At 40.5% G+C, this 24,642-nt stretch overlaps 1 protein-coding gene across 7 annotated transcripts in view; it reads right to left on the bottom strand.

Moving 5' to 3' along the window:
- PPP2R2B (protein phosphatase 2 regulatory subunit Bbeta) overlaps positions 1-24,642 on the bottom strand; it is a 383,456-nt gene that overhangs the window by 63,250 nt on the left and 295,564 nt on the right. The window lies entirely within an intron of this gene.

The raw sequence follows: 24,642 nt of genomic DNA, 5'->3' as shown, positions 1-24,642 counted from the left end.
TATGTCCCTGCTTTCTTCTGTTACTGGCTTTGTCATAGAGATTGAAATAAGCCTGAGAGGAAAAACCCCTTTGGACCTAGTCAGACTTTGTGCTTCGGGTTCTTAAATGTCTTAGAATTATATTCATTCATTTGACGAACATTTATGAAGTGCCAATCACTGCCCTAGGTTCTACGTGTACAGAGTGAACAAAACAGATTGGTGGTATTGCAGCTCTAACAGGAAAGAAAGACATTAATGTCTTGAGGTGGATATGTTTTATAAACTGTCACTGATGCTGTAAAGAGATGTACGTTGTTTCAAAAGAGGAAAATATATTGTTTCATTAAAAAAATAGGGGCTCTGAGATTGGGGAGTTAGGTAAATTGTTTTTGAAGTGACAACTAACTCTTCAAAAGCAGAGCTATAAGCATTCTCTCAATCGGTGGATCTTAACTGGGGGAAAATATTTGCCATTTGACAATGTCTGGAGACATTTTTGGTTGTCACAACTGAGGGTCTGCTCCTAGCATCTAGAGGGTAGAGGCCAAGGATGACGCTAAATGCCCTATGGTGTACAGGACAGCCCCAGAAACAGAGAAGTATCCAGCCTAAAATGTTGACAGTCCTGAGGTTAGGAAACCCAGCTCCTGAGGAAACCCTTCTGGAACAGAGTCTAAATCTAGGGTTGCTAAAAGAAACCCAGTATTAACTTTCACAAAAAAGTAGCAAGAAATTCCGGTTCATAATCATAGATGTTCTGGATTAAAAAGTATACATATGGAAGAGAGATAGAGATGGGAGGTGGGGGTGGCACTTATCCCCTATTGCCAGCTACAAGAACAACATACAACCCATAAAAACTGCCTGGGGGGAATATATATATTTTAAAACTAATGCATCAAAAATGGTTTTTATGGCAGAATAATAATTTCATGCTCTCAGTGTCTTTGACTTCTTTTGGCCTCTCTATGGAAAAGAGAGGAAAAATATCTTTCCCTCAGAAGATAAACTCGCTATCTAATTACCAGTCCATGCAGCAGCCTGTAATTCTGCCAGTTTTATCTTATTTTTTCTCCCAGACACTTCCATTTTCTGCCAACATTGTTATTTCTCAGAACATGTTTCTCTGTTCACTGCCTTTCCTGTTATTTCTCTTGATGTTTCACATTGTGTAATTCCACACGCAAAAAGGAGACATCTTAAAATATCCCAGTAGAGGAAAATTTCAATTAATACTTGTAGGTGGGAAGGGGGTGAGATGGGAAAAGGCAGTTGTTTAATTTTTGGTTATTTTGGTTAAGATTAATCACAAAAATTGTTTTTGTTTGTTTTTCAATTGCTACTGATGAAAATATTTCTAAAATCTGTTCACACACTTTCTCCTATTAATGATTAGAATCAATATCACTGACTCTTTGGTAACTAAAGCTTGACAAGATGTGAGGAGTGTCACAGTTATTTATCACTGTGGAATACACAGCATCAAAAGGATAAATGTAAGTTTGCTATCAACCTCAAGAATCTTAGAGTTGGGAGTTACCTGAGAAGTCATCACACTAAAAAGGTGTGGTTGCAGACAAAGATGCATCTCTCAGAGCTTTGAAACGTGGCCCCGCATAAATGTGAAGAAAGCTACATGCATAGGTAAACGTTGTCAGTGCTGCCTCCCGCCAACAGATGGCGGTAGTGATTACCAGTGACACTGATTTAGGAACAGATCGACATATGAATGACCTTTCAGGATTGCTTCATCTGGTTCCTATGCCTGGATGCACATTAGAATCAAATAAGGCCTCTTATTAAAAACTGATGGCTGTGGGGTGGGACTCAAGTACCAGGACTATTTTGAAAGCCCCCTGACCAAGAGCCAAGACTGACAGCCGATGACTCTGAGCGGGTAAATGGAAGGGTTTCCATACAACAAACCTAACAGTGGTTATCTTTTGGGGTATGAGATCATATGAGTTTAAAGTTATTTTTATATTTCTGTACTGATCGAGGTTTTTATGTTAACTTTGAAAAAAACACTCTAATTTAAAAAAAAACAGATAAAAAGGAAGTCATTTATGGAAGACAAAAATGACAGGAAAACGGTTACTATTTATAATATACAAAGAGTTTCTAAAAATTGTTAAAAAGGCAACGCGACAAAAATATGGGCAAAAGATATAAATAGAAAATTTAAAGAAAGTGAAAAACAAATGACCAAGAAATATACAGAAATGTGCCTAACCTTATTTGTAGTCAAGAAGATACAAGGATTTTTTAATCTTTAATTTTGCAGTAGGTTAATAAGATTTTAATCTTTTAATCTTTCATCTTTATATATAAAAATTTACTATAGGCCAGTCACTGTTCTAAGTCTTTTATAACTATTAATTCATTTAATATTCATAACAATTTTATGAGATAGGTATTTACTATACCTTTCTACAAATGAGAATAACTGAGCCACAAAGGAGTGGTATGTCTTAAAGCCACACAGCCAGGGCTTATTGGAGCTGAGACAGGTACTTGGTTAAGGATAAGAGCGTCATTGTCCTTAACCACTACGCTGTGCCACCTTCTCGGCAGCAGCTCCGCTTGGATGGGCAAACATTGCAATGACTGCTAACGTCCTCTCCCGGAGACAGTCCGAGAAATGGGCACTTGCTGGTGAAAGTATGAATTGCAATGAGATTTTCAGAAGGTGGTCTGGAAGTAGCTATTAAAACAAAATAATGTACACATCTTTTAACTTAGCAAATCCTACATTAATGGAAACTATCCTACAAAAACAAGACATTGGTTTGCAATAACATATATTTGAGAATATTTATTGCAGCATTGTTAGTTACAATTGTACTGTATTAAAATCTGGAAACGACCTGAATGTCAAACAATAGGGGAATGATTTAATAAATTATAGTATGCCCACACTTTAGAATATCTGCAGCTATTTCGAGGAAGATAAATTGACCTGGATGGATATTTATATGACTGAGCAGAGTAATGTGTATGGTATGACTTCAATTTTGTAAAAACAAAACGAAATCATCTCCATTCATGAATGCTAACATATGTTTGTGTAGACATTGCGAAAGGTATGGAAAGACATGCGCCAAACTAGTAACATGGGTTACCTTGATTGTGGGGCCTCGATACATTATGATGTGACTTGAGGCTATAACCATGCATTAGTTTTGCAATATAAAAGAAAAAGAAGAGAAGTCCTCTTGTCTAATGTCCCGCCTGGGTAGGATTAAGATTCTTCAGTCTGCGTTGACTCTTCCTGGGGAAGTTTGAGCAGCTCTAATGAACACAACTTCCTCATCCCTGTGAGCTTAGATCTGCTTTCCTGAACTGCCCATGTGTTAGTTCTCTGGGTTGACAGAGAGCCAGTCCACCCCCTTCCTCCATGCAAAGCCCTTCAGATATTCTAGGATAGGTCTCCCCATTTAATAAACGATACCCAAACCTGGCTTACAATCTTCCTACCTTGCAGTCAGGGATGCTTCATGTCCACTGATGCTCAGCTTTACTGAACACGAGGCACCAGCTCAATGCACAGAGAACTGTATTCTTCTATTCAAGACATGAGTTTCCTACTTCTGTAACAGTCCATATCACATCATCAACTATAATTCTCAGGTCTTTTTTCTAATAAATTTATGTCAAGTCAAATCTTTTCTATGCTACTGACTGATTTGAACCTGAATGTGATTTCCTAAATTCTCCTCCTTAGGATTTATCCCTTTCTCTTAAAAGTGAAACACAGGGGTGGGAAACAGAATGTGCGTGAATGCGGAAGATGTGGTGGGAATCGAATGAATTATAGATTCTGGATAACTGGACTTTTCTGCATAATGAAGAAGACAGGTCAGAGGATGGATGAATGTGTTAGGAACATGGAGAAGACAACGATAGTGTTCCAAAGTTTGGCTGGAGGGTGGGAGGAACCTTAAACTTTCTGTCTCTCCAATGGCAGGGCTGAATAATCCTGGCAAATAAAATTGTTACATGAAATCGGCGGGGGAAGAGAGAACTCTGGAGAAGGTTTGCCATTTCCAAGGAGTGAGAGCAGGACCAGGCAGAGAACAGAGGTGAAAGAATGGGGCAAGGAAGAGTAGAGGGTATCTGAGAAAAGCAGCAGCACATAAGACCTTAAAGAGAAAAAGGAACGTATGCCTCCAGAAATAGAAATGGGGCAAGAGAGAAGAAAGTGAGGTGGGGAGTGAGGGGAGCTAATATTCAAGTCTGGATTGTTTAGATGTCAAGAAACGAACTTTCTCAAACTTACTTGAAAAAAAAAAAAAAACCCCGAAAAAACAAAAAAAACAAAAGGATTATTCTAGGATAGAAAAATCTTACAGATATCAGGACAGGAAATGGAGCGTGTGAAAGGGAACAGAGACTCGGCACGCTGTTAGGGACCTGGGGAACTGTACTTTTTCTGTCCCTCTGCCTCTCAGGGGCCAGCTGGTCTCATAAACTGCTTTCCTCTGCAGGTCTGGCCCTTTCTGCTCTCTTTACCAATAATAGTTAACTTGGTCGGTTTAGCAGTCTGCCTGTGATCTCCAACGAGTCATTCTAACTCTGACTCTGTAAACACTTCCAAACCACACACTCAGCACTATTAGAAAGGAGTAAAGAAAACACGAGCAGGGAGGAAAACAAAGGAGGAAGAAGGAAGAGTCAGACCCTCCTAATAAGTCTTGTCCCTGCCCTTGAACTCACTGCATTCATAATCACCTCTGCACCTTTTTCCACAATACTCCTCTGTTCACCCCACTTCCAAGTAACCCCCTTCCCTAAGTCTTCCCTGATTCTGATTCTGATTGCTCCAATTAAGAGAACTGTCCTCATTCCTCATGCCATGTACACACTCCATCCAGTGGAGAAGAATCTGATATTTTGAAGAGTCCTAAAGAAAAAGATGAATTCTTTAGCTTCCTTCTTCACCCTGGCACTATTTCGACAGCCTTCATGGAAACGTTTCCTAACTTGAGTTCTTAGTGATATAATTTAGACTTGTAAATCTCTTTCCAGGATGGTAAAACAAAATCAGTCACCATTCCCTGGATAGAAATTTCATATTGTTTGGAATGTTGTTAAATTGCCTTTGCATCTTCTTCAGACTGTGAACCCGTTTCTTTAACTCTTATAATCTTCCCCTTCTCTGTCAATCATACAAATTCTATAAGACCTTTCTACAGCAATCACATACTTTTTTTTTTTAAGACTAGACTGCTCGCCTGTATTAGAATAAGAGTTTATCCTGAACTGAAAAAAATTTGGTAATTACTTTTTCTGGAACAACATACTATTTTGGATAACTTATACCTGGTCTAGTTTTAACTAACACTTTTATGTTGTTATTCACTAAGACCCTGGGATCTTTTTCTGCACATTCGCTTTGTCCACATTCTACACACGAATGGCTGGATTTCTCTCCACACCCACTAGCACTATCCTTTGTTCTTTTAGAACTCTATATCTTATCTGTTCCCATCTAGTTTTCAAGGTTGCCGACCATTTCCTTACTTATTTCTCACTATTTCTTTGTCCCCTAGTTGTGTGAAATGGGAGCCTGTACAATGATGGGGAGCAGGATGGAGCCCTTAGCTTCTGAGGCTGACTCACAGGACCATAAATCTCATTTCTTTTTCCTCCTGAAGGGAGGGACAGGAATTATTTCCTCAAATGGCCAAAGCAGAGGATCTTTTCAAAAACCATATCGCTCTGGGGCTAACAATTAAAAGGAAAAACTAATCATACAGGAGGGAAAGGGGACAAATACACAGTTCATTTAAAATCACTATAGTTGAACATCAAATTACTCTACCTGACTTTCACCTATTTCACATTCTATTGAGAACTTATTTTGACTCTAGGGGCGATAATTATATACTGACTTGCATCACATCTGCACTAACATATGGATTCAACTATACATGCTTAGCATAAAACAGAAAAAAGAAAGAATGTTGACTATTGCAACTGCATTTTCCTCAATGGCTAGACACCCTGGGGTGCGTCTGAGATGGGGGTTGTGAATCTGCTCTTTTCTGAGACAGAGTATAGAGATCTCATCTCAGCATGTTGAATGAGCTACTAATGCTTAAAGAAGTCTATCATAAATGGTCTTCCACATTTTTGCATAGCTTTACATTGTACGTTATTCTTTATGTTGTACATAATTATACATACATATTATACAGTTTATAAAAACTATGTATATTATATTTTATAGATGACTTAAGGGATTTTCCAAGGATATTTTTGAACAAACCTGACTCTTGCTTTATGGGATGACTTTAGAACCTAGCCTGTGCAAAACTGACACTTTACTGGCATTTTTTCAAATACCTACTATTTCCCATATGGCATTACCTCTTTTAAACTTCACAAAAAACCCCACGTGGTTGATACTGTTTTATCAGTATTTTAAGATATTTAAAGAACTGAGGCTCAGTGAGGTTGAATGACATGGTAAGGCATGAAGTCATTCTGCTAGGATCTCCAAGGTATGGTTTAACACAGTTTGAATTCATGGACCATACTTTTTCTACTATGTCAGGGAAACTAAAATCTTGATACTTTCTAAGCTCTTCATTTGCATGTACTGAGGTCTTCTATCTTCCTTAGTCAAGCTTTAGTTGTAGTATAATACTATAAAACTTAAAAGAGTTAATAAACTATTTCCGAGCAATATTTGTTGGGCACTTACTAGATGCTAGCTGCTTTTTCCAAAAGCAGCTCACAAATTGAAAGACAAAACGGAGTCAAAAAATACATAGGCAAGAGCCAATATAGGGCCCTGTAGGTCATAAGGACTTTGGAAGCCATTCTAAGTGATAAAGGAAACCATCTGAGGCTTTTAATAGGGGAGTGAATGATCTGATTTACATTTATAATAGATCATTCTAAGTGCTATGTGGTTATCAGACTGTGTGTATAGCAGGGGAGCAAGTGTATGTAGGAATAATTGGGAGGCTTTTTTTTTTTTGTATGGCAGTGATGAATGTAGGTAAAAAACAAACTAGCAAACCCAGAAAGAAAATGAAAAAGAAAATAAAAACAATTACAGGGATATAAGCTGCTTCAAGGCAACAATAGTAAAACATAGAAAAAAATCTGGAAAACATAGATATTGACATGATTTATAAGCTTGAGGAAATGACATAAAACAAAATGTAAAAGCACTCAGGTATAAAAATCAAAGAAGAGCAAATTAGATATACAGAAAACAAAGAAGATCCAATGTATGTATAATTGTTGGACATGAAGAGACCAAAAGAAGTGAATGGAGAAAAAAATTAAAATATGTTTTAAAGATTACCTGAAACAAAGACTTGAATCCGATATTGAGAAGACTTGAAGAGTATATTATTCCAAGAAAAACTGATATAGAATTGCTAATACCAAAGAAAAGCCTGGTGACATTATTTCAAGTATAAAAAAAATTTATGAGATATACAGGTCTTTAAACATGAGTCAAATGCAAGAGGTAAAAAAACAAAAAAAACAAAAAACCCTGGCTTTAGACTTCTTTCTACAGTAAACTCAGTGTCAGAAACATAACCAGTGTCCACAAAGTAATGACAATTTTACATACTTTCAGACTGTGATTTAGTATAGAATCAACAACAATCTTAAGGAGACAAAAAGTCAGGGAACACAATATCTATGAGTTTCTACTAAAATAAGTTTTATGGTGGCAGGGTCTGCTTCTTTATTGCTTTCCATTTTATCCCCAGTAAATAGGGCATTAAACATAGGACATACTCAACAAATATTTGTTGACTGAATGAAAAAAATTTTTACATAAAGAAAATTGAAGATTTTCTTATTCAGAAATTTCTAAACTTCCCCCATCCCAGAACCAACCACCTGAGAGTTCTTAAAGAGAAATAGAAAATACAGATTGCCCAAAACTACTTTGAGATTCAGACTCAGTTGTTCTAGGGTAAGGCTTGGTTATCTTGATTCTTATAAAGCTCCCCAGATAAGTGAGGGAAAGATGAACTAATGCTTGAAAAACTTTAGTTCTTTCAGTACCCCTTTCAAATTTTTTACCTTATCTGTTTCACTTGGACTATTATTTACTTAATATTTTCTTTAAATAAATCTATATTCTAGTTAGCAAAATTAATTTTGATAAGAAACTTTATCTCATGGCAATCCATGAAAAACCAGTTTGCCATGAATCACCACCCCCCGCAAATAATTTTATAAAAAAAAATACAATGAAAAAAAGTATTCTTAGATTTTAGCCAGATATGGTCATCTGGACTTAGAGCTTATAGCCAGGTTCCTAGTTTTAAAAAAAATCAAAGTTTATAAGTATTATTAGGAGGGTTAAAAATTATTAGCATCAAAGTCAGACTTCGAGCTTGATAAAATCAGAATAATTCTAAACAGAAATGAGAAGAGAATAGCTTCTTCAGTTATGTGATTCAATGTTACTTAAAGCTGTGTCTTTTACCAACAGAAACAGAGTCCAGACTTTGGGGAACACAGTGATATTTAAAGGCGACCAGCACAGTACCTGGGACGGGTTAGGGAATTAATACATCAATTTCAAACATTTATAGAAAATCTACTTTGTGTCAGACACAACGCTGGGTCTTGGGAATAGGACAACAAATAAGACAGTTTCTGTCTTTAGGTTGCTCAATGCTATTTCATGTACCTTCTCACAGTTGGAAATTGCTAAATGGTTCGATGAGATATTTGCCTAAATGGAGATCTGTCTGGTCATTGACTGCAATTCTTTCTCATTCATGTGTAGCTGCAGCTTCCAAATCCAGAAAAGTGTGGGACTGTGTCTTTTACACTTGTTTCCCATAATCATAATAGTACCTAATGGGTATGGAGGGCTTGCACCTGTGATACCCCATCAAGCACATGACATGATCTATCTCATCTAACTCTCACAACCACCATATGAAGCACAGGGGATAAGTGATGGGTAACCTCATTTCTCAGATGAGAAAATCAAGGCATTGCTCTTATTGGAGGCCCTACCTATCCCAGTGAGCACAACGCTACATCCTCAGTTTACCTTCCTGGCTGAGATCCCTACTATGGCTTTTCTTCCATTGTATCATCTGCTATTGCTATTTAAATTCCACTTCCTTATCCTGGTGTGATCAGAAAAGGATCATATGACTCCAATGGTAGTCTCATTAACTTCTGGTTATTAAAGGGGGAAATGCGGAGCATGGAGGCAGGTGCAGATGGGGACTGCTGGACTCAGAATTAAGTTAAATGATAAGCAAAACAAAGGGAGAGAATAAAGAGAAAATTTCACTGGAGGTTAAGAGAAAAATAATGAGCTCTTTTTTTAAACACAAAAGGAGAATGTAAGTGGTGAAGAAGGAAGCCAAGCTGCTGGAGCTTGGCAGGGGGTCATTTATTGATCGACAAGTAAGAATGTGCCAAGAAGAAAGACATAGAGGAGGAAAATTACTTGCTGCAGTTTTCACAATGGGAGACGTCCAACAAAGCAAGAGATGTAAATTTCCCAGGGGAAGAAGATTATGAAGTAAGATTCTTGTCATCAAGTCCTCAAAAGGCAATGCACTATTTTGTTGTTATTGTTTTGTTCTGTTTTGTTTTTAAGCACTGGTTTTGATGCCGAAATAGGATCCAACCATGTAGTTTGCCCTCGATGCTGGCAGATATATAGCTGTTTGGGGTATAAGAAACTGGGGCTAAATATTTCTAAATCTCATAATGATACAGAAGATCTAGATTTGCCCAGGGAATGGGTTTCTATGGATTCTCCGAGTGAAAGGAGGATAGACTAGCACTGGAGGCAAAGGAATAACTTTTCATCAAAGATACTGCTGGGGTGGGGGGGAGAGGTGCCTCGAAAGACACAGAAAAGGCAAGCAGAGTTTGTCCAAACATTACAGACGAACGTTGCATTATCTATCTCGACAGGGGAAACCACTAGCAGAAACTGAGCTAAATAAAGACAGCTGAGAAAAATGGAAACCACATTATGTTTCAGCAGGTAAACAAATAAAGATGGCAGACAAACCTCTCTTTTTATAAAGCGCTATAAGCAGCTGTTCAGTTTGGACCATTCACTTAACACTTCTTTGTTAACTTCCAAATCTTTGAAGGACTCTGACTCCAGACTCTCCCCAACTATTTATTTTTCCTTCATGAGAATTCTTTCATTTAAAATGACATTTTATTCAAGATATATTTATAGGTATGTAAATTTTTTTGTTCTCGAATTATAGAAAATGAGACAAACCCAGCTCTTGAGTTGTGATACCAAATATAGGGAGGCATTTTCATTGTTTAAGGTGGCAGAATTAGGCAACCTAACTTTACAGACTGTTTGGGATGTCAATCTCTCGACATCTATGGCACTCGCAAATGCTTCAGCTCATACATTTGTCTTCTTCCCCAGAAGAGACCAATGCCAATAAAGCTCATTTGCCTGAGTTATGGCTTTTTCCTTTCTGATAATCAGTGAGAATTATGCAAAGGCACAGTGTTGTTATCAAACAGAAATAGAGAGCAAACTCATTCCACCTGATAATTTGGCCCGGCACATTGTTTTTCCAGAGTCTATCTCACCACAGATGCTGGCAGGATGATTTCTATAAAAAGCAGTCCAATTAAGGGGAAAATTTCTGGACAGTCAATTGTAGTGTCTGCTGTTGTATTTACAAATGTCAACCAGGTTAATGAGCTTGTGCTGGAAGACAAAAACAAAACTTTTTTCTTGGTGGTCGAGACAAAGGAAAAATATCAAGAGAACTTTATTTTGTTTTGTTTTCTTTTAAGGAAAGTGATCTACTTGGACGGTGTTTCTTCGCTGGAATAGAGAATAAAGACAGAAGGCCTAACATCTGAGAGTGGATCCTTTGATTTAGGCAGAGAATTCTGCATTTTTGATGATGAATGGTCGGAGGCAGAGGCAGAGTCTGAAGGAAGATTCACAACCAGAATCCTTAGTCAAATTTGACAACTTTCCAGGCATTTGTTAAAGCCATCATCCCAGAGGCCACTTCCATGAGACTGGGCCACAGCCTCTTCCCTATGAAGGAGGTGCTTGCTACTAAAGCACATAACTTTTCTTAGCTCAGTGAGAACTGCAAAGTTCACTGGGCTTTCAAAAATAGCTCTTGAAGGGTGGGTATGTTCTTACTTCGATTTATCCATAGAGACTCAAAATGATGATTTATTTTCCATTATTTCCTTATTTTCATGTACGGAGTTTTATTAAGTGCCTTTAATGAGAATTTCCGTTAGGCCAGAGATGTGAATGTTCACTAAAAAGTCTTAGTATTAATGTATCTTAGGTACAAGTTAGAAGTCCCTTCCTTCTTACCTATCCTCACAGAACTGTATGCTTCCATTAAAAGCAGCAGCTGGGGTCTACCAGTTATCTCTCCACTCAGAAGATTCCTGATTTCCAGCTTAGAGCTAGCTACCTAATTTTGAATAGTAGTAAAAGCCAGATACTGTGCTAGTATTTTTTTCCGATAACAAGTCCTATAATGTAGGTACTTTATTGACGATAAAACTGATACTTTAAGAGCTTAAAGAGCCCAAAGTCATACAAAGACAGAGCTGGGATTTGAATACAGAGCTGTTTTTCTAAAGCCTTTTAACCACTATGCTAGACCCTCCTCCCAGAATGGTTCCAACTGTGTGCTTTGCTCCCCTAGCAGAAGATAAGTGGAAATAAGTCAGCCTCCCATTTCTTCTGGCAATAAGAACATTTTGCTCACACTTTTTTGAACAAACAGGAGATTTTGTTTTATTTTAAAGTATTCATGTGACTCATTCCTTCAGCACCCACATCTCTCTGTGTACTGTCTTGACTCATATTTTGGGTCTGTTCACATAAAATATACTGCATTTCTCTTTTAGAGAATTTTAACTGGCAGCCAACACATTTTGGGCCATGTTATTTCACAGATAAGCTTCTCATTAAAATACATGACGGTGGAAAAGAAGAAAATTTCCTCCATCCCTGGCAGGAGGAATATCTGGGCTGGACAAACACACGGTTCCTTTTTAATGCAGATACCACTGATCAAAGTCCCCTTCCAAAGCTCTGGGAACCGGGTTTAGCTCTATCCTGGAGAATGAACCAATTCACCCACAGTTTTGTTCACTCTGCCTAGAGTAGCTTAGAAGAAGCACAAGACAGTGTTTCCTGAGGTTTGCTGCACACGTTAGTAGTTTGGGTATACTTACTACTGGGGCTTCTCCACATAGAACCTCCCAGGTTCTCACAGTCTGCTGGCTATTTGCTATTTCATTAAATAGAAAATGCGATGAAAATTTGGGCATTGTCCAATCAATTTAAGCTTCTAAACCTTTATTAATATCTTTTGCCTTGCCTTCCTTCAATCTTTTTTCACTTTTATGTTATTTTATGTTATTTTTTGGCCCTAGAAACACCCCGATATCCTGGACTGTGATATAGCAGATTGGCCACAGTTGGGCTCTAGCTAGCTCAGAGGTTTTTGCCCAATAAATGAGAGAAAGGAATATGGCAACAATAATGATTACTATGGTGATTGTACAATAGGGAGATCTAGGACCACACAGAGTGAGCTTAATACCAAACATCTCCCCTTTGGAGTCTGGGAAAGCTTTGGTGGCTGCTATTGTTAGATTAGCGATAAAAGCCATTAGCAAATGCCAGAGAAACAAATTGCCCTTTCCTGGAGCCAGTGGGCATTTGTCTCTGTCGATCCTCTGGGCATGGGGCTCTGTTCTCTCTGCATGGATAGCAGAGCATATCCTGCTTTGGAGCCAAGCGTGAGATCTTTAATATGGTTCTGCACTGCTAACCAACCTCAGTCACTTCGCTCGCTCGCTCGCTCACTCACTCTCTCTCTCTCCCACTTTTTGCATGGAAAATTGAGGTAATGATTTATACGTCGTAAGCAGTACTGACAGGTGCACTCTATCTTGGCTTCCTCCAGCCCCGGGACTAATCGGAAGCTTATCTTTTCCTTTGTGTAATAGGGAGCTGTCAGGTTCTATGACCCTCCAAACAATTCAATCACTCATGGGAGGATTCACCTTGGAGGGAGGACGACTTGATATTGAAGAAGCTCTGTGGAGGCCATGCCCTGACATGTATAAAAACAGTGGCAGTCAAGGGGCTGGAGGGCAACCTGGCCACACTGAAAAATGCCATTTGCTTCCTAAATTTAAACTCTTCGTATCCACCAAGAACATTGTAGGTTGGACCAGCAGCTTTTCTGTCTTGGTGTATATCCTATCTGGGGTACAGAACATTTGAGCAAAGAGGAGGCCGTTTCAAAAAAAAAAAATGACCAGTGCAAAGAAGAAAGGGCTTGTATTGCTCTGGAGAGAAAGAGCAGATTCCCTAGGCTGGCCTATGATACCCAACGTGGTCTGGGTATAACTTGCCTGCCATTGTCACCCGCATCTTGCTGGTCCCACATATCTCCTTGTGCCCAGCGTTCCAGCCACTCTGGCCTTTGATCCATCCCTTGTTCTCCTGTGTGACTCCCCGCCTCATGGCCTTGGTCCACGGCAATTCTTCTGCCTGAAATGCTCCTCTTGCTTTTCTCCTTACCTGCCTCCTGCTTCAGCTCAATTATTGGCTCAGAAAATTCTCTGCTTTCCCTGAGTGTATCAGAGTCCCTCATCACCTGTTCTCCTCTGCCTCACCCACCTTCCTCTGCAGCCTCCATCCCGGTGCCAAGTTTTATAGTAGGGGCCTTTGATTCATACCCTTTCTGACCAAAAGAGCCTGTAAGCTCCATGAGGGCAGGAATCATGCCATTTGTGTTCACCGCTATAACTCCAGGGCCTTTCACAGTGCCTGGCTTACAGTGAGTACTCAACAAACACTTGTAGAATTAGTGAAAAAATAGAAATGAGACCTAGGTGGTGCCTATGTTCTTAATTGATTTGACCATCAAGTGGGGGCAAAGGCACATTTCATCAGAGGCCCAGTATGGCAGTCATCTGTAAGTTCATCTACACAGAGGACTTTGCTTTGGAAAGGAATGACGTGGCCTTGGTCTCTTACTTCTACCTCAACATCTAAGCTTACAAGTCCTGAACTCCTGCTCTCTTGCCTGCATTGATAATTTTATGTTTCTCCCACAGAATGCTTTTCTCAGATGCTCTTTGACTTCGTAGAGCAAATTATTTGAAAATAAATACATAAATAAAGCTTTCAGAAGTTTCTAAACATCTGCATGTTTGGTATTAAAATAGCAGGATAATTGGATAAAGTTTTCACTTTATGTTTGGATGTTTTGGCATTAAAAAGACAATGTCCTTATGCCATTCAAAGTTGCAGAACTCTGAATTGCTGAAAATAACAAGACGACTTGGGATCACGAAACAGAGACGAGAACATTGAGAAAGTGCTCAGGCAGTGTTTAAACACACAGTAGAATTGACTGTAAAGTAAGGTGTGGGAATGGGAAGTCGGGTGCTGTTACTATTTGCAAATAAAAGCTCATAACTGGCTAGTTTCTCACTGGATTGTAAGCCCAATGAGGGCAGGGACCACACATCTATTCATGACTGTATATGCACAAACTTCTTTTTATACAAATGCAGATTAGATAATGATAGGTTATACAGAAGGAAACATTTGTAAACAGTGATGGTTTTCTGATTGGCTAATGGGAAGTTTCTGCTTCAAGAAGTCTCTGACAGTAGGATCAAGCCTCCACTGGCTCAGACAGTTGAATACCATCGCTATTGAGAAGTCAGATAACATGGTGGTTAAGAGAGAGGGGGTGGTCTGCAGTCAGACGGCCAGGCATGGACCCTCGTTCTACCACTTACTAGTGAGCAACCGTGCATAAATTGCTTCCTCCATACGGAGCGGTTGCCTCATCTGTGAAATGGTGGTGACAGTTCTAAACTCATGGGGTTATGGTGAGAATTCAATGAGGAAGTCCACAAAGTGCCTGGAACAGTGTCAGGCACTGGTAAGTTCTCAGTTAATGTTAATGAATCGAATGTCAAGAGAGAGGCTCTATGATGTGTCTTTCACCATCATGTGATTCTGTGACCGGAAGGCAGTGAGAGCTGAGTGAAAATATTACCCCTATTTTCCAACCCGATTCTTTTAGCCAGCATTTCCCTAAGTGACGTCTATGACTATACTACTGAAAGTAATAGATGTATGAACTATTTGTTAATAATGGTCCATGACAAGGTAAGGAGCTCAAGCCAGATTCAAAGCATTGCATCATTCATTGAGAAAGTAAAGCTAGGGAAAATAAAAGCGTCAGCCGAACTCTACAGTGGCTTAGTGATGTGGACGGTTGATATTCTGGTATAAACTCCTTATCTTGTAGAACGGCCTAAGCCAAGGACCACATTTTAAGTAGAATGTTATAAAGAATGGTAATCCTATGAGAAAAGGGTTTTTCATGGTCAAACAAATTCAGTGGAAAATATTGCATGCTGTATGTCTTTCTTGGAGTTTGATAGCATATATTCGTAAATTAAAGGTCCCAAGAAACCCTGAATAAATTTGTTTAAGTGTACATAAGCTAGGGTTTCCTATACTTTCTTAAGCAAGACACATTTGTGAACGTGTGTGTGCCTGTTTTTGCCACCACCTTTAATATTTTTCTACTAAAGAACACAAGCCCAGCTGACCATCTGATCACGATGACAAGTTACAAGAGTATGCCTCACTCTCGTCTACTCAAAAAAAATACAAATCTGAAACCTCTTAGAAAATTCCTTCCTTTCAGGCTCAGTCATTCTAAGGAATGATTGTAAAATGTTTTCCTTCAACTAGATTCTTATTTTTATTTTTATGCATCAAAAAAAGGGAAAAAGAAAAAAAAGAGTATTTCCCCATACACTAACTTCTAGGGAAATATCTAAAAATCTTTTTCTCTGATGACTATTTAAAATGTTTATATCGATGTATCATCAAAGACTGGTTTACAACATACTAGGATCAAAGTGATTGTGTCTTCTACTGAACTTGATTCTGAATCCATTTACGTTAATTATTTCCTACCAAAATCTCATGTATAATGAGCAGGGGCCCTAGGATTCCTTTGTGACTTCAAATTAGTTATTTATATAACCTGGTAGGAAAAGGGACCTAGGCGCATATGTTTGATCTCCGGTGAAGTAAATCTAATTGAAAAAGAAATACAAATCAGTTCTAGGCTTTGTTAACATTCTAAGGTTTCTTGAGGGATGTGCTGCTTCGGAACCGCATGCCTCGTGCGTGCGTGCACACACATATAAGCTCACGTGCAGTTTCTAGGGCTGGAACTCAAATCTCTCAAACAATGAGCTCACATTTCACAGCCAATGACTGCTTTGGAGACAACGTCTTTCCCATTACAGCCATAATTCAGGTAATTTCATCTGAAAGATTCAGAAAATGGAGGTAGTTTTCTCCATCGAATCATCCAATTATGTCTGGATTTTCCGCTTACTTTAAAAATATTCAGAGAGTCTTTGAAAGAAAAAGACAGGGACAATCATACTAACATCTCCTCTTTTGAGGAAAACCCATCTGGGTCAGTGTGAATTAGGTTTAATATAGTGACAAGATCCTCTCTTGCAAAGCCTGAAAAAGGTCAGCAGCCCGCCCTGGTTTGGTCAACCTTCCCGCATCTCTGAATTCAGACCATTTAATGACTATGGTTAGAAAAAGAGAATGGTTCCTGGTTTAGGATTCCATTTTACCTTGTGACTAGGGAATTTGTAACAGAGGCCATGGAAACATCGAGATTTTCTTCTCTAATATTCTTCTTTTCTTTTTCTGGTAACTCGTGGAATTCTCAGCTTCCCACTGTCATCGAATACTCATATGAGGAGTCATTTACTCCTTCCTATCACATTCAAGAAGACATGAATGCTTTGCAAAGGGGTTGGGACAAAGGGAGAAAGGGAGAAAGGGACCAAGAGAACTTGATCTTAAACCAGGTGTAGGATTCTGCTTACAATTACATCTGTGTTGGATCTAATTACTACATGGTAAATTCAGCATAACAAAAGGTTGCTTTGAGATGAAAGAACATATTTTACTGTCAGTGAATACACTCTGAATACCAAGACAGCCATGGAGAACCAATACAAACACACATTCAAAATAAAGCATAATAGATTGCTGGTCCTCAAACATAATACTGCTTTGAATCTTTTCAGTCTATTCATCAGACTTTCCTAAAATTCCTGGTGTCCAGGAGAAAGACAAGACAGAAAGGAAGAGGAGAAAGGTAATAACACATATCGAGCATCTACTGATCACAAGACATCATGCTGGATACTGTCAGCATGTTACTCTATTTTGTTAGCCGGGCCTTTGTGGGAAGAATGTATGATGACTTTCATTTTACAGATAATGGATAAGACGTACTCAGAGGTCTGGCCCCTTCGTGAAGACTGTAGCCTAGTGTTACGATCACAGGCTCTGGAGTCAAGACCAAATCTGGTTAAAAATGTAACTCTGCCTCTTAATAGCCGTAGCCTTTGAGTGAGTCACTTTAGCTTTCTGAACCAAATGTTTTCATTTGTAAAGTGGGCATAAAAACAGTACCTACCTTACAGGGCTACTGCCAGGCTGTAATGAGATGGTGCTTGTAATGTGCCTAATAGAAAGCCTGGCACACAGTACGCATTTAGTTAATCTCTACAGTATTATTGCTGTCAGAGCACATTGTCTATCAGGTGGGCTGCCCCCTCCTCACTCTCAATTTGACGAGCAGTAAGGGAAAAAGTTTGAGTTACAAAGGGCAGAACCACTCACACACAACCTAAACTGATTGGCTCGCAGAAAGAAGCTCACTCTAAATTGACTCGGTCACCAAGTGTAAAGGTAACTGCGTTTTGATATTATTATTGCTTCCCGACTATTCTCTGTGGAATTGCGAAGGAGGAGGAGGGACGAGGACAAAGGAAGAACTTACAAAAGCGAATCGGAGAACCCTCACTTTGTAGTGGAACTTGAGTTCACTTTGCAATGGCCCCCAAACCCAGTTGGAGTTCAGAACTTCCTGGGAGATAGCTGAGAACTATGGTAGGTCCCCTGGCTGTGCTCCTAGAGATTCTGAGTCAGGGAGTCTGCCAGGGATGGTTTAAGATGTTTCTGGAGTCTGAGCATCATCTAGGTTTGCTACGCCATGACCTAGTTCCTCGCACGCTTTCTGTTCCACCTTCCTCGAACACAAAATGGAAAACCCACCCGGGCCCAAGGACCATCTCTGTCATAGGTTGTGCTCTAGTCCTTGCTTTTTCATATTTTGGTTTACAAGGAATAGTCAGATGACTATACCAGACATTCCGTTTTTAATACAAGAGGTGGGATAGTAGTATGGATTTTAGTATCATAAAGAAATGAGTTCAAGTCCAAGCACTACTACTTACTAGCCGCCTGACCTCAGGCAGATTGCTTAACCTCTCTGGCTTTAGGTCTACTCTTCTAAATGGAGCTTTATTTCAGTCCCTACATTATAGGTTTGTCTTGAAGATTAAATTAGCCAAGACATGCCAAGTGTCCCTGGAACACAGCAAATGCTCAACAAATGTTTGCTGCTCTTACCACTATTCCAATTGAATGACTTCCTTTGCCTGACACTGAATACGACTAACACTATCTCACTGAACATTAGTCAAAGAACAGGACGGGGACATCCACAACCCTCATCCCCAAGAAGCGAAGCATGTCACAACACCGAGGCTTGTCGGTGAGGGGAGTGCCTGCGATTCCTGTGGAGTGCTTTCTGATTCCATAACTGAAACCCCATGACACAGACAGATACAATCAGATAATGATGGCAATCAATAACGATAACAGAAATTATTATTTATTTTCATAAACACAGAGTACGCGCGTCCCGCTGAGTTACACGCATCACATGCCAGCATTCCCTTTTGGGGCAGTCAATCAATGGGAGATCTCACTATCCACCCGCAGAGGCAGGAGCGGGAGGGAGGGAGCGAAGGTTGAGAAATTACCCACACCAGAGTGACACATTCACAGAGTTAATCTAATCCAGGGGGCCATCCGGGTGCTATTGCAAGCCTGTGAATATGGAACAGGCTTGATTGATTTTTCACTGCAGTAGCTAAACACTTCATTGTTATTTGCGACAAATATGAGGAAAGATGAAACTGTAAGAGAATTGGATATTTAGCCCCCAGAGCAACAATAAATCACAAAATGCATTCTAGAAAAGTTAAAAATGGTAGGGGTGAGCTGTATCTGTGTCCTAAGAGGCCTTGGTTATGAAAGCATAAACCCCAAAATTAAAACCTAGGGCAGTCATGGCCGGTCCCGATTCCACCAGTAATTTGCACTGAAACTGGCCTTGGGTGACCCGTTGTCATGCAGTGAGCTTCACCACACAGCCTTGGGTGACCCGTTGTCTTGTGAGCTTCACCACACAGCCACCACAGAGGCAGCAAGAAAGCATAAACCACATCTGGACAGAAAACATTTGATTCTCAGTTCTGCCTCTCAGAGCCTCAGTTTCCCCTTTTTTAAATGAGGACAAACACATCCATCCCACCAGAAAGAGAGAGACGGCAATTCACATCCTATTTGCCTTCCCGAATCCTCCAGAGCTTCAAATGAGACCTGCAGCATGAAAGAGCATCCATCCAAGGTGCTTCTCACAAACTTCCACCCGACCTGCATTTCTTCCTCTGAACCCCATGGCAACCTTCTTTGCTTCTCTCAGGACACATTCCCTATTCAGTGCTTCTCAAAGCGTGGCCCAGGGACCACCTGCATCAGAATCACCTAGAAGTTTTCCAGGAGGGGTCTTGTCAAAGACATCGCTGGGTTCAATGCCGACCTTCTAAACTGCAGTCCCAAGTGATGTGGCCAATAGCTGTGTTCTAAAACGCATCCCACATGATTATGAGGACACTGTAGTTCGAAAGTCACTGCTTAAATTAATTCCATGTTGCGGCCATTTGCAATTTGTCCCCTCCTTGCCCCCTTGAGGACAGGGAGTGTGTTTTACTTATCTTTGTTAGACGCACATTGTAGAACTTAGCACCGTACCTGGCACATAGAAGGCACTCAATAAATAGGACAAGAGATACATCAAAAAGTTCTACATGTCAGATGTTTTCATCTTCATTGTTGTCTAGATCAGGGACCACACATCCAACAGTCTTGTGTAATGGTGAGGGGTAGGAGCTCTGGGATCAGATAAACCTGGGCTCTGTCCTTGGTTTTGCCACTCATCATCTGTGGGGCCTTAAGCCAGTGCTGACCTCCCTGAGCCTCTGTTTACATATCTGTAAAACGGGCATGATGCTGAAGTCACAGGATTGTGACGAAGAAAGAATTGTAAAATGTACAAAAACTGCTCAGCCTAGAACTTGTCACTAGGGAGAGCCGAATAAATGTAGCTGCTGTTATTAGTAAACTTAAACTCGTGGTCTGTTTAACCAGTTCTCTAGAAAAACGATCAGGTAGTTAAACAAGTTGTTTCACGAAAAGTATCACTTTGGGAAAACAGCTAGTCTGTTTAGTCAACCTGCCTAACCCCATGACAGGTTAGCAATAATCCTTAAAAAGTTTTTTTTTTTTGGAATTCGGAGCTGGTAAATGCTCACGCCGATTTACTATGGTGTCTTGGACTGTGGTTAGGGGGGTGTCTGAATGCCACCAGTGGGATTTGCAAACATCAGGGTCATTCTAAGTGGGAAAATGTCACTTCGGGAAAGTCACAAGAATATGTGTGTCCTGAGTTGAGAGGAAGACAGAAACAGTCACCAGCAGAAGGCACGTATGTAAAAAAATGATGAAATTTCATCTTTTCTCTAGAAAACAGTGTACCCATCGTGTGCCTACCCTGTGGCAAAAAGGCCTTTTCAGCCCTCGCCCCTTGCATCCCACTTTCCTTGAACCAAGCTCATGCAGTAAGAAAGCTTTGCCAAAGACTTCTGAGAGACAAGTAATCAAAGTTCCCTGCTCTGCGATCATGGATTAATAGTTTCTTAGAAAGCCGAGGCTGCAGGGAGTCAAAATGAAAAGCATCAGATCTGGGGTCAGATGGACGGGGTTTGAATCCCTGCCCTGCCATTTTCTGGCCATGAGCTCTTGGGCAAATACCTTGCCTGCCCTGAAACTCTTTTTTCCACTTCTGCGAGATCTATTCATCTGACAGATATTTATTAAATGCCTACTATGTGCCATGTGTTGTTCTTGGTGCTGGAGCTACGGGGAGAGAATACAGCATGGTTCCTGCTTTCGTGGAGCTTGCATTTCAGTGGAGGTTGAGGGGGCAGGCAGGGGACGAACGATGTATCAGGCAAAGATTAAAGCTGAGAAAAAAGTGGCAGGGTAAGGATACCAAGAATGAACGGGAAGATGTTAGCATGCTATTTTCTCTAGGGTATTCTAGGAAAGCTTCTCTAAGAAGGTGGCACGTGAGCAGAGACGTAAGTGAAACGAGGGAGTAAAGCTTAGGATGATCCAAAGAGAATAACAGAATCTACCTGGGAGAACTCCATTGCCCAGAAGGCTTTTCACCCTTGGGAAGTGGAAGGTTGGGAAAGAAGGGCATGGAGAACCTTGCTAAGTGGAGCTACATGAGACCTCTAGGTCTCCGTTTCTCCATGCTGAGGTCAGGATCCGGAAAGTCAATGTGTGTGAACACGTGGGTGAGAGGAAGGGAACGAGAAAAAGAGGGAGGAGACAGACGTTCCGACCTGGAAAAATAATGACGCTAATGAAGAAAACCATTCCAAATGCCCAAATATGTGTGTCCAAGTTTCAGAGCCATAGCTCTTGATTTTTAGTCCCAGCTCTAGAATAACCAGATGACAGACACTGGGCAAGTCGCGTTCTCTCTCTGAGCCTGCATCACGCCTAAGGGCTCAGGTCTCAGAGTAAAGTAGATCGAAGTTTGATTCTTAGCCTGCATGATCTTGGGTGTGTTACTTAACCTCTCTGAGCCTCATCTGTTCAATGGGCATTTTCAACAGTGAACTATATGTCATAAGGTAGCTAATGCAGATAGAGTATGCAGCAAGGTGTGTGGAATATAGTAAATACTCAATAAATACTAGATACTGGCATTTTTACCTGCCAGATACCTGTCTTGCCCCCCTCACTGGCTGTTCTAAAGATGAATCAAGGGATGAGGTAAGAAAACACTTTGAGATATAAATGGCACTTTATAGCTATGAGATGCTATTGTTAAATTATCATCATGATTATTGCTTTAAATATTACGATACTGAGCAGGAAATATTGTTTTCATAGAAGTGCCTCTCATAGTCTCTCTGGGTAATGAGTGATTGGATTTGAAAGGCTATTGTCCATGAAAAAAAGGAAAAAAAATAGCCACATTCTTGCTTTGAAAAGCTGAGCCTCCTAGCACTGAAACAGAACTGGTTCATTACTCAGTGAGGATTAATTAGCTGTCCGGTATTATTAAACGTTCTAACTCTCAAGATCCACGTAGAACTGGAAACTCTGAAAGGGAGTGAGAGGTAATCATAGCACAGGGAAGAAAAAAAAAGCCACAATTGCTGGCAATGCAAATTTCAAGAGCAGAGCATGTTAGTAAATTATAGTCTGATTAATATCACGTCAGCTCACTCTCTGTTTGGAGTCATTGTTCTGAATCTATGGTCTTCAGGTTGCCTGGTTTTTTCTTCCTCTACCACTGGAATCAAAAAGGAAAGGAGGCTGGCCTTTTCGGTGCTCACGTGGAAAGAAAGCTGGAGGGTGGATGTTTACACTGAAATGCAGGATATTTGAAAGCCTAGATGGTAGAGGAGGGGAAATCACATATGAGTATTTATAACATTATAGCAAATGTGACTCCCAAGTTGGTACGGATAACTGTTGAATGACTGAAGAGTACCAGGGGCTCATAAAAAGTGATAGCTCGAGGAGGATTAGAGATGATAGAGTCCACTGGCCACAGATGCCCTTGTCTCAACCATCGAGTCTCGTATTAAACATGCAGATTCCACTGGACCACCCAGCTCGCTGAAGAGAGTCGACAGGATGGGTCCTGGGAATCTGCATTTGTAACTAGCATCAGGGTCGTAGTAGCACTGGCTTTGTCGAGTCCTCTACAGACACTAAGCTTGGTGACAGGAAGTGTGATTCTCTGGCCTGGGGTCATCCAGTTGGTTAATAAAAAAACAAGAGCCAGAACAGGGATTTTCTAACTCAGCCCATCTCGGAGACTCTTTTCCTGACTGATAATGTACAAGCCAACTTCCAAGCATTACTGTCTTACCTTGGGGACAATCTCCACTTGACTAGAAACACACATATAGGCCTTCCTTCCTCTTCATCATGGGGATGGTGTCTCCAAGGGCTAACCACAGATACATGAAAGAGGACAGGAATGCATAGTGGGGCCTACAGATGGCATCTGAGAAACACCATCTGCACAGCAAAGAAGGGCAGAAGGCAGAAGTCCATGTTGCAAACTTCCCAGTGGCACCTAATCCAACTGTTTCCCACAGGACTGCAAAGTCCTAAGGGCTGGAACACTGTCTTATTATTTTTTTGTATTGCCAGCGTAGTATTTGCCGCTTAGTAGACATTGGTAGAGTTTGTAGAGTGAATACACAGTATAAAAAGGACATGAGAAGAAAAATGAACATGAATTTTCTCATATACATAGACCTACTAAGAGTAGGGGGTAATAACGGCGATGGCGACGATGACGATGATGACAATGATGGTGACAGTAATACTAAAACAGCAGCAGGGAACCAACATTATTGAATGCTTTCTGTGACACCCCACACAGGTTAAGCTCTTGCTCACACACAGGATAGCACTGAGCCCTCATGACAGTCCCAGGAAGTATGACTATCATCATCTCTGTTGTGCAGATGCCACACTGGAGGCACGAGGTGTTTATATAACATGTCCACAGTCACCAAAAAGAAAGCAACAAAGCCAGAATCCAAACCCAGGAGAGACTAATGTTCCTGCTCCTCCCTGCTCTGCCCTCTGGTCTCTGAGCATTTGGAGCATCGACCCAGTAAGATGAGGCAGACCTGTATGGCTGTTCTCCAGGCAGAAGGCACGGGCTGACGAGAGGAAACAGAGCAGCCCATGCTTATTGGCTCAGAAGAGCTCAAGGGAAGACCAGGTACCCGTTAGCACTGGGCAAACACGTGACAGCCTAGCACCGTGGCCAGCAAAGTCTGTGCTCGAAAAGCATCTACTCAATAAAGAGATGAACAAATGAACGAAAAGAATTAATGATGAGCGAGCTAATCAGGCACACGATGATCGTTCGGTTCCCATATCTGCTTCTGAACCGAAAGTGACCACCTCTTCTCCCTATATGAACTTCACAGACTCCCTTCACATGTGGTCTCCAGTGCAGCAGCTGTGTCTGAAAGCACATATTTTATATGGCTTAAAAAGCCCCTTGGGACTAAGGCTGGTCCCATGCGTCTGCTTTACTGCCTGCACTGAACACATCCAAAACTACGCTCATCACCCAGTCTTGAACCACTTTAACCTATATCTAGAGAGCCTTCTGTTAAAAGCCCACTTTTAGAAATCCATTTTTAACACCGCTTCCCTATGAGACCTTTCCTGGTTTCCCAGAACCAATGTAATTTCTCCCTCCTTTGATCAAACTGCAACTCTCTCTGATGCTCACTGCATTTATCTTCCTCTATTTAGTGTCATAATCATTTGTATATTAGTCCTAC

This window comes from Pteropus alecto, unplaced genomic scaffold, assembly GCF_000325575.1.
Source record: "Pteropus alecto unplaced genomic scaffold, ASM32557v1 scaffold78, whole genome shotgun sequence".
NCBI classification, from domain to species: domain Eukaryota; kingdom Metazoa; phylum Chordata; class Mammalia; order Chiroptera; family Pteropodidae; genus Pteropus; species Pteropus alecto.
The sequence above is the reverse complement of the archived record's forward strand: the minus strand, read 5'-3'. Positions and strand labels throughout refer to the sequence as shown.